Raw genomic sequence first — 18,434 nt, 5'->3', positions numbered from 1 at the left:
TTAGAGGTGAGGGTATATGCTATATTCCTAAAGACAAGCACAATAATTTGGATCTAAAATGTGTCAAATGCATCTTTCTCAGATGTGGGAATGCAAGTGAGATGGGATATTGTCTTTGGGATCTACAGTTCTTCAATCGCAACCATGATATTATCTTCCATGAGGATAAGATGCATATGAGACCAGAGTAGGTGACTAAGATATGTAGGGTGACCTTTTTGGAGGAGCCTCCTATCACAGTACAATATACATTGCATATATCTTGCAGTTACTTACATCTTTTAGGGGAAAGTACTTGCTAATTTAGAAGAAAGTATTTGCATGTTTAAAGTGAAGATCATCTTTACTCGCGGGTTGGTTGGATCAACTAAGTAATTCGCATATAGTTGAGTAGCTTACATGAAAAAGTGCTAGGTAGGGTTAAGTTACGTTAAAATTCTACCTGGTATCGCACTTGGGTTGTCGACTTAATACTTCCAATCTTAAGGGTCCTACCCTCATCCATAAAATGTTAGAATTATCTAATCGTCATGCAAGAATGATCTAGGATTCCTACCCTCAGGATCAGTTGACCAAATACTAGACCTCCGTAAGGAATTTAGGAACCCTAGGGCCAAAACATTATCAGCCTAGTAGGGTTGCGGTTGGGTTGGGTCAATAGGACTCCCAAGCCCTATATCTTGATCAAAGGTACCTACAACAATTTTGTTGATAATGTAATGTCCCAAGATCTGCACATTGTGCATGATCATAATATTGGATAGGGAGGACATGTTGTACAAGCTCCACAACTAGTTTTAAGGTGCTCTTCTACAATTCATATCCTCTTGATTGTTATGAGCCCTCAATATTTAATGAGGTTGCTAAAGCCATGTATAAAGAAAAATGTTTAGTGAGTATTTGGGATGGATGTAAATGTAGATATATTTATACATCAACCCATGCTTACTATAGAGGACTTACATCTCATATTTGGAAAGAGAATAACTTTTCCAACGTCACCCATAAAATGATCAGAAAAGTAAAGACTCTGCCAATTCTTAGAGAAAATGCATTTTATTTTGTTAAGAAAATACAAACATACCTTGCTTGATAAAGGGCAAGGAGAGTTTGCTGAGTCGAGATCTACGTCATCGATGGCTCCTAAGCAAAAGTCGTGAGGCGCACATGTGGGAGCTTCCAACTCGAGTACAAGAGTGGACAACACTCCGACTTTGAATATTGAGGTTCCAATAATATTTTCACGTGAAAAGGATGCATTAAGCATGTCTTTAATTCTTCTAGGCAAGTTTGAATACATTGGAAAGTTCATATATTCGCATAGAAATTACCAAGTTAAGTTGCATGACGAGTACTTGCGTGGTCAAGGGTAGTTGCATTCCTGAATGCATAATGCATAAGTTAAAAGGTGAATTTGTCTAAAGGCATCCTTGTTGCCTCGCGAAAAGAACAGCACATATAACACATAATGCATTTAGGTAATAATTTCCTAGTTGCGACTCCTGTATGAGATAATCTGACGCCCATTGAATGATGTCCAAATAGTCGCAATGCATGGAAATTTGCATGCGAAGATGGTTACATTTTAGGTCGGGTTAAGTGATAAAAGGAAGGATTAAATCAATGAAGGACTCATGGCATTCACTCATGCATGGGGTTCTTTTATCAAAGCTTGAATGCATCTTCATTAAAAACATTAAAGCTTTGTTTTCGTTGCATCAACGTAAGGTTTATAGGAGTTAGCTCTGAATTGTCAATCATTATAGTTTAGGGCAAGGAAAGCAATGATCATTGTAGATCTTATAGTTGCATAGAAGGAAAAGGTCTATGGTCTTGAAGCCGCATATTTGCATAGAATGTTACATCTTGCAGTGACTTACATTTTTTGGGGGAAAGTACTTGCTAATTTAGAAGAAAGTATTTGCATCTTTAAAGTGAAGATCATCTTTACTCAAGGTTTGGTTGGATCAACTAAGTAATCCACATATAGTTGAGTAGCTTACATGAAAATCATAAAGGTACGATTAGTTTGCATATGACGATCACCTCCATGTGCTAGGTAGGGTTAAGCTATGATAAAATTCTGCTTAGTATCGCACTTGGGTTGCCAACTTAATACTTCAAATCTTAAAGGTCCTACCCACACGGAATGTTAGGGTTAGCTAAACGCCCATGCAAGAATGATCTAGGGTTCTCACCCTAAGGATCAATTGACCAAATACTAGACTTCCGTATGAATTTAGGAACCCTAGGGCCAAAACGTTATCGGCCTAGTAGGGTTAAGATTGGGTTGGGTCAAGAGGACTTCCAAACCCATTTTCTTGATCAAAGGTATTCTTGATAAAGAAATACCATACGAAGAAAGATGTAAACCCCACAAGTTGGTATTGACACCTATATCGTGCAACAAGCTGCAACATCATATGGTCTTGTGTATAAATCACCAAATAGAATTGCTACTCCTTAGACCAAGTTTGGCGAGTTCTAAGTACAAGTCTAATTTTCTAAAGGATGAATAGTCATCCTGCTACATCAGCTTTCCTTGGGGCTGATTTGCCAAGTTAGGGTAATTATGAACTGCCTAACATGCAATTGACCAATCAAGTGAGGACAACGGGGTTGTCCAGGATTTATTGACCATAATATATGGAAACCTAAAGTGGTGACAATTTGGGTTAATAGAGTATAAACCCTAACCCAAGGAAAGAGGGTAAACAAGCAACTCAGCTTACGAAACCCTTGGGATCTTGCCAAGTCACGATTGATCCCAGATCAAATGCTGGATGTATTCAGAGAGAAGGATTCACACCTTAGTAGTTGGCCGTATAAACGACCACTGGAGTGCTTATGTGTGTACACTTAGGAGCACTGTTTGTACTTCTTTGCTCAAGGAACTAATGCTGGAAAAATAACTAATGCTTCAGGTTGAAAGCCTGGAGGGAGAGGCAGCATCAGTTACGTCTGATTGTCTGCCTGACCCTATCCAAGGGGGTTGTTAGCCGCACCGGGTACGTAGACTAAACCCGCCGCGAGAGGTCTCTCCGTGGGTGCTACTTGGAGCAGGAGGATGCTTGGGTGTCAGGGGAGGCTCTGGCCGTAAATCCCTTGCCTCCGAATCCTGCACAAGAGGCCGATGTGACTCCAGATTGGATCTCGAGGCCCACATACTAGTCAACAGGCGAAACTTGGAATAGCGATCCTTGAGGATTGCCGGAATAGTCTTCGGGCGGATTATACGATGTATTCCAAAGACTGATAAATAAAGATCAAATGTTGAAAATGAACTTGCTTGACATTGTTTTTCTATGTCAGTGCCTAAGTTACGTAAAGGAATCAGTGATTAATTGGTTAATTAAAGAAGCTGTTTTTGCTTGTCAAACTAAATGTGGTAGGTAATTAGATAACTAAAGCAACCTGAGGAAAGCGAGGTGGACGTGACCATGGTTCCGTCCTACGGAAGGGTGGTCCCGGTTGGCCCGGAACTTTTCTCAAAGGAATTGACAACAAGGTAAATGATGACCTAGAATCTTTAGAGCTAGAGTCCCGATTTGTGCTGTTTTAGGGGAACGTAATGGGACTATGCCTTACGGGCAGAGAGGTTGAGCTTCGCATCCCTCTCTTTTCCCATTCTCCTTGAACCAAGTGCAGTATAAATTCGCTTTGACCCTGACATTTCTACGCAAAGTACTTTGTCTGGGGCTCGACGCTAGTTACCTTCTAGGAACTTGACCATTAGGAAAACCTTGATTTAGGTCGATCCTAAGTGGGAACAACCGGAATGCTTCCGCTTTATGGCAGACTCGGGAAGACCTAGATCGCAAACCCCATGACATTCCTTGGGAGCGCCGCGCGGCACTTTCTAGACTCTCTTCCCGATGGGCTGCTAAGATGTGTCCTACAAGTAGACAGGGGACACGTTACATGAATCCAAATTACTTTGCCCTAGTGAAGGCCGAATGACTAAAGCTCCTTGAAGCCAAGTTTAAATGAAATCAACCCTCCCACGAATAGAAACAACCACAAAACTGAGTACAAAGCACACAAAATCTATATGTATGGCTCTGCCATTGATCTCAAAACTAAAAACAAACCATAAATCTCTCTCTTAATAATGAATAAATTTGTCATCTTCATCCATAGCTTCAACCATTATGCACAAAAGAAAGAGCAAAAGGGAAAAGAGGAATTTTTGAACAAAAGACAGAGAAGAGAGGAGAGAGAAAGATTGGCACCATAAAGGGAGAATATGTGTATCTTGGAAGAAAGGAGAGAAAGAGGCACATAATCAGCCCCGCATTTCCCCCCACCTTTTCCCCAAAAGACACACAACCCTTCATAATTTTTATTATTTCTTTGATTTTTTTAATACATTTGTATTCGTAAGGCTTAAGCCTTTACATTTTAATTATTTCTAACATTTTACAAATGCATGCACATACACTTTTGTATATACCATTTATTTATGATGGATGCGGATGTGGCCTTCTCATGTGTAAGGGTGTATTTTAGTGCTTTTGCAACAATGTAAATATTATTCTCTTTACAAAAGATGAAATTATTATATATACATGGATATTTTTGTGCCTTATTTTTATGCTTCTTTTGGTGTCATCATTTTCGACGAGCTTGTAGCTGTTGACACATAGTCCACATCGTTTGCGATTGGGTACCATATTTTTCGCCTTATTAATTTTTGAAAAACATTTAAAATTTATCTAAAATCCATAAAATTTGAAAAAAATGCAAAAATTTACCAAAAAAATCATTAAAAAGTTTGTAATTTTTTTAAAAAATAAATTTTTTTCATATTCATGAAAAATGCCAATAAAAAATTTTAAAAGTATTATAATATTAAATAAAAAGACAAAAATTCACAAACCTTCAATATGTCATATAAATTTTCTAAAAAATAGAAAAAAATAAAAAATATATAATTACATTTCCATTATGATTATGACTTGTTAAAATTTACACAAAAATTAGTAAACATATTTGCAATTCTTTATTTGAAAAGAAAATAACTTCAACAATAAGACATTGCAAAAATTTCTGAAAATGGTTGTTTTCATGCCTTAAAACATATCAAGCATATTTCTTTTATATTCCTCATATTTGTTGCCATGTGGATGCTCATATTCATTTATTCATTTCTTTATTTATTCAAAAAAACAAACAAACAAGCAAACACCCAAATCAACAAAGAAGAAGAAAAAAAGATACAACAAAATCAAACCCCACTTACAATACATATACACAAATATTTAAAAATAAAAAAAAGCATTAACAAAAAAGAGGCAAAACAAAAAGAAAAAAAAACACACAAACCTAACGCATAATTACCTAAATGCCAAACCCTCTTTTATCCCCGTTCGTTTTTATATTAGGATCTACCTCAGCTCAAAAATTATGCGGTAAGCCTGTCTGACTAAGCACACTACTTACTCTCTCTTGAATTATCCTGTTCATGCACTCGGCCATACCATTCTGGGATGCAATATGCAAGGAAATTTGATGCTTAATGTTCTTCTCATCACAAAATTGCTCAAAGGCTTTAGATATGTACTCACTTCCATTGTCAAATTATAGGCATTTCAACCTATACCAAGATTGGCTCTCAACAAGAGTAAGCCAATGTTGAAACATAGCTAATACTTTTGATTTCTCCTTATGGGATATGCACAGACCTTATGTGACTAACCATAAGTGAAAGTAACAAAATACTTCACCCCACCTAACAACTTATAGGGTATATATCCACAAACATAAGAATGAATAAGAGTGATAGGCTCATCCATGCATGTAGTACTAGCCTTTCTATGAGGACTGTGTGCTTGGTTGTCATAAAGAGACAATGATCACAAGAATCAAAATATTTATAGTTAAGGGGTGAACACAATATTAGTGAGTTTGAGAATCTCTCAATTCCTATTTTTTGCATACTAAAAAGGTGGCACCCGGATAACATGCCCATAAGTTTCTCAAAACTATATGATGTGACCTATCATTGAAAAGCTCTTGAAAAATGGAATCTATTGAGCTATAGAGCGCTTGATTTGGAGTTATAGTGTTCAAGTAATGACAAATCCAAAGATATAACCACATGTCCCAAACTTATGGGAAATTCCTACATTCCCCAATATGGTGTTGGTGGAAGATACTATAAATGGGTAAGCATTTTCATTCCCTTTAATGATATGTACCCAAACAACCATGCCATAATGATACATGTGGTACTATAGCCATGCCATAATGATACTATAGCCACAACAAAAAATATGGTCAATAAAACTAGATACAAGTAAGGGATCGAGTGCTAGACTTGGCATCTTGTGCAAGGACAAGATTCCCATGGATAATCTTCCATGAGGAATCACCAAAATATACAAAGTAACATGCATCATCCAATTGTCCATCAAAGTATAGGCTTTTGGTCAAAGAAAAAACATGGTATACATCATGCAAAGCAAAGATACTACATGAAGCAAAATATAGCCATGTATCTCAAATACCAATAATATCCAATACCAAGTCATTATCCAATCTAATAGATCTTGTCATACTACAATAGGGGTGGGATCACTTTTGATGAGGAGTAACATGAAATGATGCCCCTGAATCAATCAACCAACACTGAACATAAGCAAACAAGTAATTACTCAACTGTGAAACATCAAGAGAGGAAGCTACAAGTATATAATCGTCATCTGAATCAATCTGCACTACATTAATCTCTTCAATCTTGTGTAATATATCTCAAATATTCTTTTTCCTCTCTTGGCGGAGGGTCAAGCTGTCTCGGCGGCTCTATTTTTTTTCAAATATTCTTTTTCCTCTTGGCGGCGGGTTGAGCTGGAGGGAAGTAAGGATTTAGTAAGGATAGCAAGCTCCTCGTTGGAGCTTGCATATCCATATCGTCCATGTAGGGCGATACACAGTGAGGGAGGAATTCCCTCCCTCCCCCTATAAAACCCTGGCCATAAGAGGTAGGGGAGGAGGACAAGGCTGAAAATTACCACCGTCCACACGCTGTGAAAGGAGAGGGTTAGGCTAAGGGTATAATGTAGAGGGTCTTCGTTGAAGGAGAGGGGGAGGAAATCCTGGGACTGCCGTGAGGGAGTGCCATCATCTAGGCTGCCTGTGCTGCTTGAAGGACTGACAAGGGGACGGACTCGCTGTTGCTGGCCACCTGGGCAGTGGGACGTGACGCCGTCGAGGGAGGGAGGAGCCGCCTCCATTGCGCCATCGAGACTGACGGTCTTAATCACCCCCCCCCCCCAAGTTTCGGGAAGCTTGGAAGCTTCCAAAGGGGGGGCCTCTTTAACCCCCCTTCCTATACCTTTTATTAACCCCCCCCCCCTGGTTTTAATTCCCTTAAGCTCCCTTTCATTCTCCTTGTTGTTGCCTCATCAAAATTCCCCCCCCCCCCCCGGTTTAAAATCCTCCTAACCCCCCCCCTTCACCCTCGTGGTAAAACCCCTTCCATGGCATTTTGGAACCCCCGTGTTAAACCCTTAAGCCCTTCTTTTGGGATTATTAACCCCCGGTTTTTAACCTTATAAGCCCCCTTTTTTTTTCTCTGGAAAAACTAAGGCCTCAAAGGTCTTATCACCCTCCGTGTTCTATAAACCCTTAGACCCCCTTTTTGCGTGGATATTGGAATCACCCCTTTTTTTTTGTTCCCCCCGTGTTTAAACCTTCTCTAACCCTCCCCTTGTGGCATATTGAGAACCCTTTCCTCCAAGTTGACCTAAGGGTCCTTCGTCTTTACTTATAACCTTTATGGTTACTATATTCCCTTAGAGTTCTCTCCCGCACCTTGTGTCTCTTCCATCCTTTTTCGTTCCTCGTTTGAGCGAGCCATTAAAAGACCATTAAGCCTTCCCCATGGCTTCAATGGGTCTTAATCGTTGAAGACTCTGAAACACCCTTTCGATTTTCCTTGACTTCCAAGGAGGGAGCCTTCCAAAAACTACTATCGACAAGCGGTGCAAGGAAGTGACGGTGGAATTCCTAGGAGGAGTTGTAGAGCTGCTTCCACATTCGAAAAACTACAATTGCGATGCCTCCTAAGAAAGTCCAAGGCGTAGCCGCGGGAGGGTCATCTCCCGGTATCCATGTGGATATCTCACCCCAAAACCAGGTTTTTCTTCTTGGCTTTAATTCGGTTTTAAGTCGATCATGCAAAGAGAAATTGTTAGGGATAGGATATATTTGTCCGAGTTATTTGTAATGAAGGAGTTTAGCTTATTTGAATGAATGATAATGTATAGAACTTAGTTTCCTTCGAATTGCATCAAGCATTATAAATTACGAGCAAGATTATCCATTTACTATAGTAGTATATTTTAGTTAAATCCTAAAGGTATAGAAATTATATCTTGCACCATTAGTCTTATTCCTTTCGCAACGAATCATTGTAAATGATTAAATTCATGAAAGGTTTCTTTCGTTGCTCAAATTACTAGGAAGTTATCATTGCTAATTGCACATCTTAGCAAGGGAAATGTTTGTTATTTGGCATGAGTTCATCTGCAAGGAAAAAGGAAGTTTAAATTGAACTGTATTGACTGAAAAGTAAATTGTCACAAGGATAGTAAAACTGTGACAAGACGATTAATATTACATTCCAAAAGATATCCAAACCAATCTAAACATAGAAATATTCATACCCTAAGCACTTGACTACTTTCCTTATTGTAGGGTCAAAAAAAATTCGTAAAGATAAAGAACTAGGGCTGTCCCCGAGATCCTTAAAAAGAAACCCTAGGCCCGACATACGTCAGCTTAAAGAATCTAAAACGGATTATTCCATCGCAGGACTTGCGCAGCAAGTACGAAATCATTTAGTCTTGTGATTGATTCACAAGGAGGAAGGGTAAAAATCCTCAATAAGGATGGCAGATCCCTACGCAAGTTATCTTGCAAAAGGATGTATTTTTGGATATCCTTCTAAATAAGGAAAGTTGTAAACTAGAAACTAGCATATATAAGGAACTTTACGATTGACCAATTTTGGTTAATAAGGTATGCCCTACACCAGGAATGTAAAGGATCTTGCCAATTTACAAGAAACCTTGGGAACGAGTACTGATACACTCAAAAAGGAAAGAACACTTCCTTAGCAGTTTGCCAAACAACACAATTGATTAATGGAAATGTTTGTGCTTGCTAGAGATTCTAGGGCTCTGTTTGAATTATGAATTACAAATTAAATGAGTACTTATACTTCAGGTAAAAGGCCTGAAGGAAGAGGCAGTTTCAGTTACCCCCGACTACCTGCCTAACCCTAACCAAGGGGGTTGTTCACCACGCCGAGAACGTGGACCGAACCCACCGCGAGAGGTCTCTCCGTTGAGCTCTACTTGGAGTAGGAGGACGCTTGGGTGCCAGGGGGGGCTCTGGCCATAAATCCCTCGCCTTCCGGGTCCTGCACAAGAGGCTAACGTGACTCGGGATTGGATCTCGAGGCCCGCATACTAGTTTATGGGTAGAAGCTTGGAATAGTGATCCCTGCGGACTACTGGATAGCCTTCGGGCAGATTATGGACAAGCCTACGGGCGGAACTCATTGTATTTCAAAGATAAAATGATGAAATATTAACAAAGAACTTGCTTGATCTCGTTTTCTATGTCACGTGATAAGATTACGTGAAGGAACCAGTGCTTAATGGATTAATTAAAGAAGCTGATTGTTATATGTCAAATCAATGTGTTAGATAATTACATAACTAAAAATAAACCGAGGAAAGTGCGGAGGATGGGCCATGGGTCCATCCTATGGTTGGGTGGTCCCGGTTAGCCGGGAACTTTTCTCAAAAATCTCGATGAACAACAGGATGATCATCAAAACGAATAACGGAAGCAATGACCTAGAGTTATGTCTTACCCGATTTACGCTGTTTTAGGGGAACGGAATGGGACTATGCCTTATGGAAGAGAGGTTGAGCTTTGCATCCCTCTCGTTTCCCATTCTCCTTGAACCAAGTGCAGTGTGAATCCGCTTCGGACCTAGCGTTTCTGTGTAAAGTAGTTCGCTCGGGTCCAACGCTAGTTGCTATTAGTTAATGACCAGTTAGGAAAACCCTAATTCTGATCGATCCTAAGTGGGAACGGCCAGGATACTTCCGCTACATGGTAGACGCGAGAAGACCTAGATCGCAAATCTCGTAACATTCCATGGGAGTGCCGAGCGGAGCTTTCTAGACATCCTTTCCGACGTACTGCTAAGACATGTCCTAGATGATACTAAGAGGACACATTACAGTTGGTATCAGAGCGATGACCAACGGAATTGTTTTTATGAGATCTCAATAAAATGAAGTAAAGAAATTGTTGCTGTCCAAACATTTTCTCACCTTCAATGCTGTCTTGCAGAATTATGAAGCGTGGAACAAGTTTTTGGTATTTCGGGTCATGTTTATGACTGCAATGCATTCTCCCCTTTATAGACAAAGAATTGGGATGATGAACATCCTAGAGCAGATTTATAATCCATCACCTTTATACATAGAACGAAGATGGACGGGGTCTTCAGGAATCTACTATATAGCCGCCCACCGGTTTGCTTATCTACAGACCAACCTAAAGAGGATCAAGTGGTTGGAAGACTTGAAGGTCATGAAGCTGTTCATTTTTGTGGAAGCTCACATAAATTCAACTTTACATATTCAAGGTCGGAGGGTTGAAATGAACTCATATGTATATAAGGAAGTAACCTGTGTAATCCCAACCGACAGGATTAAAGTGTTGGGCCGCCATGAGAAGTATGGATTCCAACGGAAAGGGTATCCTGAACTTCCAATGAACTATCGATTCCTAAAGATCCATGACCCAAAACCCTACTATTACACAGTTCCTGTAGACAAATGCAATACAACGTTGTTCTCCCCAAACTGAATGTAATGATTGGCTTATCATCACATGAAACGTTGTATTCAAAAAGGTTATGCCCATGTAAATACAAATAAAGACTTCTTTTTATCAATATCTGGCTGTGCATAAGAGTTGTTAAAAAGTTAAGTAGCTACATTGTTTATGAGATAGCTGAACTAAAATGAAAGATAAGCTAACGTCGATTATCATATAATAACGTTAAGAAAACTTTTATCCAGGCACAACCCCAGGTACAGGTTCCAAATTCGCCTCCTACATCAAGTACTGCTGTGACCCAGGAGAAGAAGTTCCTCCTCAAGCAGATAAAGCCACCCGAGTTTGACGGGAGAGGCAGATTCATCCAGGCTGATGCTGAAATTTGGATTGAATCCATGGAGGATTACTTTGAAGCAGCTGGTACCGCACCTACCAATCAGGCCATGCTCGCCAAGTTAAAACTCACCGGCGAAGCCAGACTTTGGTGGAAGCAATGGTGCAGGGATCAAGGGATTTCAGAGGGGTCCGTTACCTGGGAGAAGTTGAAGAAAGCCGTGCAGGGAAGATATTTACCACCTGCCTATCGTACGCAGAAAATGAATGAGTTCTACGAGCTAAAACAGCTAGGACTCACTCTTGATGCATACTACTCTAAATTCGTCTCACTTTTAAAGTATGCGCCACAGATGGACATGACGCAACAGGTGTCTAAATTTTGTGCGGGCTTAAATCCACCCGTAAATACCTGTCTTGAATCTATGCGTCCATCAGATCTTCAGGATGCACTCATTCGAGCGGCGCCTATAATTCAGGAGGTGCAAGCTAGACCAAGGGGTAACCAAACTTGGTCCTATAGTGACCCGAACAGAGGAGCATTCAGACCTCAAATGAAGAGAGTTCAAGGTCATAATCAGGGACAAAGAAAGAAAGCAAGGACAAATAACGTCAACAACTTTGTTCCTACTCAAAGTAATGGCCGAAACCTCTGTTGTTTCCACTGCAACGAACCCGGTCACTTCAAGAGGCAATGTCCCAAGCTCAGCGGAGGACATCGTCAAACGCCTTTCCAAGGAGCAGGCCGCGGTCAAGGAGCCGTTACCCGTGGAAGAGGAAGAACCGCTTGCATTGCCAATAGGCAAAGATAAGAAGAAGAAGAAGAGGAAGATCCGACTATGAAAGCTGAATTCGAAAAAGCGACAGTCCATGCCGCTTTACACAAGAAAGGGCCGAATCGCCAGTTCTCGGTGATTCAAACACCGTCAGACTATCAAGGTGAAGGTTTCAAAACCTTGATTGATTGTGGTAGTACACATTCCTTTATCTCACCAGCATGTGCAAAAAGTTTAGGAATAACCACAGTAGAAGCACCTACCTTGCTTGTGGAGTTGGCAAATGGTCGTGAGGTAACTTGTACCAGGCAGACTGCCAAGGTGGAATCCTTTTTGGGAGGAAAGAAGACTTCAGTCAAATTCAGAGTCATGAATTTAGGTATCCATGAGTGTCTAATCGGGATGGATTGGCTTAAGCCCATCGATGCCCACATCCACTGTGGAAAGGGTCAAGTTTCCTTTCGAAACTCTGAAAGGGAATTTGTCACAACTCAAGGTGAGGCAGGAGTGCCAAGAATCCAATTAGCCAAAGTATCTCGGATCATAAAAGGAGTCAGAAAAGGATTACCCGTTTACTTGATCAAACTCAACAAGTTAGATGAAAAGCAAGAGTCTCATGAAGGACCTTCTTGGCTAAAGGAATAGACTAACGTATTCCCTGAGGAATTGATTGAACTTCCGCCTCAAAGAGAAGTGGATCATGAGATTAGGCTAGTACCTGGAGCTGTGCCAATTGCAAAAAGACCTTATAGAATGTCCATACCAGAAGCAATTGAGTTGAAGGAACAACTCAAGCAACTATTAGATCAGGGTTACATCCGGCCTAGCAACTCACCGTGGGGAGCTCCAGTACTATTCCAGAAAAAGAAAGATGGGACATTTCGACTATGTATTGATTACCAAGGGTTGAATCAATCAACAGTCAAGAACAAGTATCCTATTCCTAGAATAGATGAGCTTCTTGATCGTCTTCAAGGTGCAAAGATCTTCTCCAAGATTGATCTCAGGTCAGGTTACTATCAGATAAGGATCAAGGAAGAAGATATTCCAAAGACGGCCTTCAATACAAGATATGGGCACTTTGAGTTCCTGGTTATGTCATTCGAGCTTACAAATGCACCTGCCACCTTCAATAGATTAATGCAAGATATCTTTAGACCATATCTTGATGATTTCGTGCTTGTCTTCTTCGATGACACTTTAGTCTATTCTAAACAGGAAGAAGATCATGAACCTCAACTTCGGATTGTCCTTGAGACAATGAGGTCTCATAAGCTGTATGCAAAAATGAAGAAGTGTGCATTCTTCAAGCATCAGATTGAATATCTGGGATTCATATTATCATCAAAAGGAATATCAGTAGACCCAGCCAAGGTCAAAGATGTGCTTGAATGGCCAATACCAGTATCCGTCAAAGAGATACGTAGCTTTCTTGGATTGACAGGATGGTATAGGGTCTTCATCAAAGACTATGCTTTGATTGTAGCACCTCTTATAGACTTACTAAAGAAGCAAACTTCCATTACATGGTCAACTTCCGAACAAAATAGCTTCGACAAATTGAAGCAAAGTTTGGTATCAGCACCTATTCTATAACTTCTTGACCTCAATAAGGAGTTTGAGGTAGTAACTGATGCTAACATTCTTGCCTTGGGGTGTGTACTTATGCAGGAAGGTCATCCAGTAGCATACTCTTCAAGGAAATTGAAGAGTCATGAAAAGAATTATGCCACGAATGATTTGGAATTACTAGCTGACATCCATGGTCTAAAGCTTTGGAGACACTACATGTTGGGTAACAAGTTTACTCTAGTAACAGATCATAAGAGTCTCAAATGGATTTTTACCCAGAACGAGCTCAACATGAGGCAACGTCGGTGGATTGAAGTATTGGAGGAATATGATTTTGAAATCAAGTACCGACCAGGGAAGGAGAATGTAGTTGCTGATGCACTCAGTCGCAAGGTATTCCTAAATTCCCTAATCTTGCAGAATCCATCAACGGCCAGATCTCTGGCTACAAAAGTATCTATGCCAAACAACCCTATACTTGAACTAGCTAAAGAGGAAGCATGCCATGATTTGGCCTACCAAACAATGATAAAGGAAATATCTACCAAGGAGCAGAATCAGAAGTTGCAAGCTAAGTATCAGGAATTTTCCATTGATAATGGACTTGTCTACTACAAAACAAGGCTGTATATACCAGCAAGCCAGTCACTTAAGCAGAAGATATTATGGGAAGCTCATGATTCTCCTTTCGTAGGACATCTTGGCTATGCTAAGACTCTTAATGCAGTTAGGAAGAGCTACCATTGGGAGAGGCTTAAAGGTGACGTTCTCAAATATGTCACTGAGTGTTTGTCTTGCCAACGTATCAAAGCCAAACATGTCATGATGCCAGGGAAACTGCAATCGCTTGACATTCCCCAAATGAAATGGAAATTCATCAGTATGGATTTTGTTGTAGGCCTACCCCAAGTCCAGGGAGGATACAACTCCATCATGGTTGTGGTTGACATGCTTACTAAGGTTGCACACCTTATTCCAGTAAAGACAAGCTATAAAGCCTCAGACATTGCAAGATTGTTTATCAAGGAGATATTCAAGCTACACGGTTTACCTAGAAGAATCATTAGTGACCGAGATTCTCTCTTCACATCACACTTCTGGAGAGCTATCTTTGAAGCTATTGGGACTCAACTCTGTTTTAGCACCGCCTACCATCCCCAAACAGATGGCCAAACAGAGCGAGTAAATCAAGTCATCGAGGATATGCTTAGGGCATACTGCTATCGAGAGCCGAAGAGGTGGATTCAATACTTGCCTTTGGTTGAATTTGCCTACAATGCTTCTTACAAGCAGAGCATTCAGATGACCCCTTTTCCAGCATTATATGGTCATGATTGCAGAAGTCCCCTAAACTTTTCTGATCCAACCCTAAGAGTTGAAGCATCAAGACAGATGTTGGAAGACATGGATGATCAAATAAAGTCAATAAGACAAGACATACAAGCGTGTTAGATATGATCAATGCCCCACCCTCATTAGGTGCTACCAATGATCCATGGTGCTCAAAGTTGTAAGGCCCCCATTATGAGGAGAAGCCAAATGTGAGCCCGACATTGGTTGAGTCCTGACTTGTATATCAGATGAGGTCTATGTGACCGGATGGCAAAAAGGTGACTGTTGTGGGTCTAATCTTTGGGTTAGACGGAGTGGTTAAGCTAGTAGCAACTCGAGGCACATTGCATTGAGTTGCGTGGTAAGGGAGTTAAAAGGGGCCCGATGGTAAAGGAAATATTCCCTGGAATATTCCCTGGCCGACTAGTGGAGGCTGATATGGTAGGTCGGTCAACAGGCCGACCTAACGACCTTCGCGGGCTATAAAAGCTAAACCCCTTCGCAGCCATCACTCACTCATCTTTCACCCAGTCAGAGTTGTTGTTCCAGCTAGCCTTAAACTCTTCACCTATCTTCTGTCTAGATCACCATCTAAGCTTCACACAGTGGAAGCGCACGGGTGGACAGAGCCATCTTTGTATCAGTTGTTTGGAGTTAAAGAATTTACTGATTCTCCTCTTATCTGTTGTGTACTCTCTTCCTCTTTCTCAGATTTTGTTCGCTGCGCTGTGTAATATTTTACATGGTATCAGAGCCCAGGGGGCTCTAGAGATCGGAGAGCGTGCAAGAGACAAAGGCTTCAACAACAAAGAGAAACGATGTCGACTCCGGGAAGCAGTTCTGGCGCATCAAGAAGCGGTGCAGGAGGTGGTGCTACTGTACCGGCTATTCAAACACTGAGGATTCGTCCACCAACCTTCAGCGAAGGCAAGTTAGATGGTACAAACTACACCTTGTGGAAGTTCAAAATTACAACTATCCTTGATTCTTATGAGCTTCTAGAGACTGTGCTGGGGACTGATGCAGAACCACAACCTACCCCCGACCCATCAAATCCTAGTGTGATGATTCCTCCGAATGCAGATCTTCTACGAGCTTGGAAACGAAGGAATGCAGATGCATTGTGTGCCTTAGTTACAAGCTGTTCTGACAGTGTTTTGACTCTGATTCAGCATACAATCAAAGCGTCAGAGGCTTGGAATGTACTAAGGAGTCAGTATGAAACATGAAACCAAACAAGGATTCAAAACTTGGAGAATCAACTAGCAGCGGAGAAGTTTGCTGAAGGAGAGACGGTTGAAGCATTCATCACTCGGATTAAGAATCTGCGTGACCAAATGGCTGGCGTTGGGATACAAAAGACTAGCGAAGAGCTAGCTCGGAGGTGTCTTCGGATTTGTCCACAAAAGTTTGATGGACTAGTAACTGCCCTTAATACTCAGGTGAGACCTCAAGCTTTGACTTTTGAGGAGTTTTGTGCATTATTAATGGAGGAGGAGTTGAGGCTGAAAGCCCGAGAAGGAAGCAACAATGGAGATGCTGCATTCTCTGCCAATGCAAAAGGCAAGGGTGTTTCCTCCACCAAAAATGATGGTGACAAAAAGAAGAAGGGCGGCAAGAAGAAGTTTCAAGGAGAGTGCTTCTATTGTAAGAAGAAAGGACATGCAATTGCAGATTGTCGTGTCAAGAAGGCAGATGAAAAGAATGGTACCCTTAAAAATAAAGGGAAAGAGACAGCCAATACGGCTGAAGCAGAGTTGGAATTATTCATGGCGACCATTGAGGAAGTGTGCTCCTCGGCGCAAGAAGAATCTACCACTGACTCTTGGGTGTTGGATAGTGGGGCCTCCCGTCACATGACCAACAAGAAAGGTCTATACAGTTCTATGCAGCCTCTACAAGAATCCATCACTGTGACGGTTGGAAATGATGCTAAATGCCCTGATGCGGGCACAGATACTATTTCTTTTGTTGCTGCAAATGGTGAAGTCAAAAAGCTTTCAAATGTGTTGTATGTTCCCGAAATCAGGAGAAATCTATTATCAGTTGCTGCCATAACTGATCTTGGTCATGAAGTGAGGTTCAAGAAGACAGGTGTAGAAATTATTGATAGTGCTGGCACAATTGTTGGCAAAGGAGAAAGAAGGAACAACTTGCATGAGCTAAGTGCTCTTACAGCCACCGCTGGAGTGGGCACAAGTAAGCTTTGGCATGAAAGGTTTGGACACATCGGATTTGCAGTATTGAAGGAGATGCAAAAGCAAGGTATGGTTGCTCACCTACCTACAATAACTGAATTGAAGGAACCATGTGAAGCTTGTATGATGGGCAAGCAACAAAGAAAGGCATTTCCACAAGAAAGCAAGAATAGAGCACAGGCTTCTCTAGAGTTGGTGCATGCTGACTTGTGTGGTAAGATGCCTACACAGGCCTTGGGGGGATCTTCTTATTTTATGTTGATTGTCGACGACTACAGTAGGAAGATGTGGGTGTACTTCCTTCGTGATAAGGCTCAAGCTTTTGGTAAGTTTAAAGAATGGCTAATACTTGTTGAGAATGAAACAGGGAAAAGTGTGAAGAAATTTAGAACAGATGGTGGTGGTGAGTTCAACTCAAAGGAGTTTGAAGGCTTTTGCAAGAGCAAAGGGATCAAGCGTCAATTGACGACGCCTCACACACCTCAGCAGAACGGTGTTGTGGAACGCAAGAATCGCACCATTGTGGAGATGGCAAGATGCATGCTAAAGGGCAAGGGATTGCCTAACCATTTTTGGGCTGAAGCTGTTAATACTGCAGTCTACATTCTAAATCGGAGCTATACAAAGGCTCTCAAGGGAAAAACACCTCATGAGGCTTACACTGGTAAGAAACCATATGTTTCACATTTCAGAATTTTTGGATGTGAATGTTATGCACATGTTCCAGATGAGAAGAGAAACAAGTTACAACCAAAAAGCAGAAAATGTATCTTCTTGGGTTATAGTGATGAGCAGAAGGCTTACAAGTTATATGACCAAGAGGCAAAGAAGATCATCGCGAGTCGTGATGTGGTGTTCAAGGAGGAGCCGCATACAGTGGAGGAGGAGAAGGCAAGTTCTTCCACTTTATCATCAAGGGAAGAAGTAGTCCATTATGAACCTGTCTCGAGAGCTATCCCTATCCTTAAGGAGGAGGAAGCATCATCTTCAGATGATGAGGAAAAAGTTCACCAACCTGACATCACCCCACTGGAAAAGCCATTGCCGCGCTGGGTGAAGCAACTCTATGACCACAATAATCCTATGCCTGCATCTGTTGAGGAGAAGGTAGACGGACCAAGGAGGTCTCAGAGAATAGAGGAGCAGAGGAGGGCTTCTGCTCACATAGTCAATATGGCCTTGATGGTTGAGATTATGAGAGAAGTAAAGGAGCCAACTGACTTAGAAGAAGCACTTGCAGATCCATCATGGAAGGATGCTATGCAGGCGGAGTATGACAGCATAATGAAGAATGACACTTGGGAGCTAGTGGATCGACCAGCAAAGCGAAAGGTTATTGGCACCAAGTGGATCT

Source organism: Lygodium microphyllum, chromosome 30 (assembly GCF_053477565.2).
Source record: "Lygodium microphyllum isolate KBCC chromosome 30, Lygodium_microphyllum_v1.1.10, whole genome shotgun sequence".
NCBI lineage: Eukaryota > Viridiplantae > Streptophyta > Polypodiopsida > Schizaeales > Lygodiaceae > Lygodium > Lygodium microphyllum.
The sequence above is the reverse complement of the archived record's forward strand: the minus strand, read 5'-3'. Positions refer to the sequence as shown.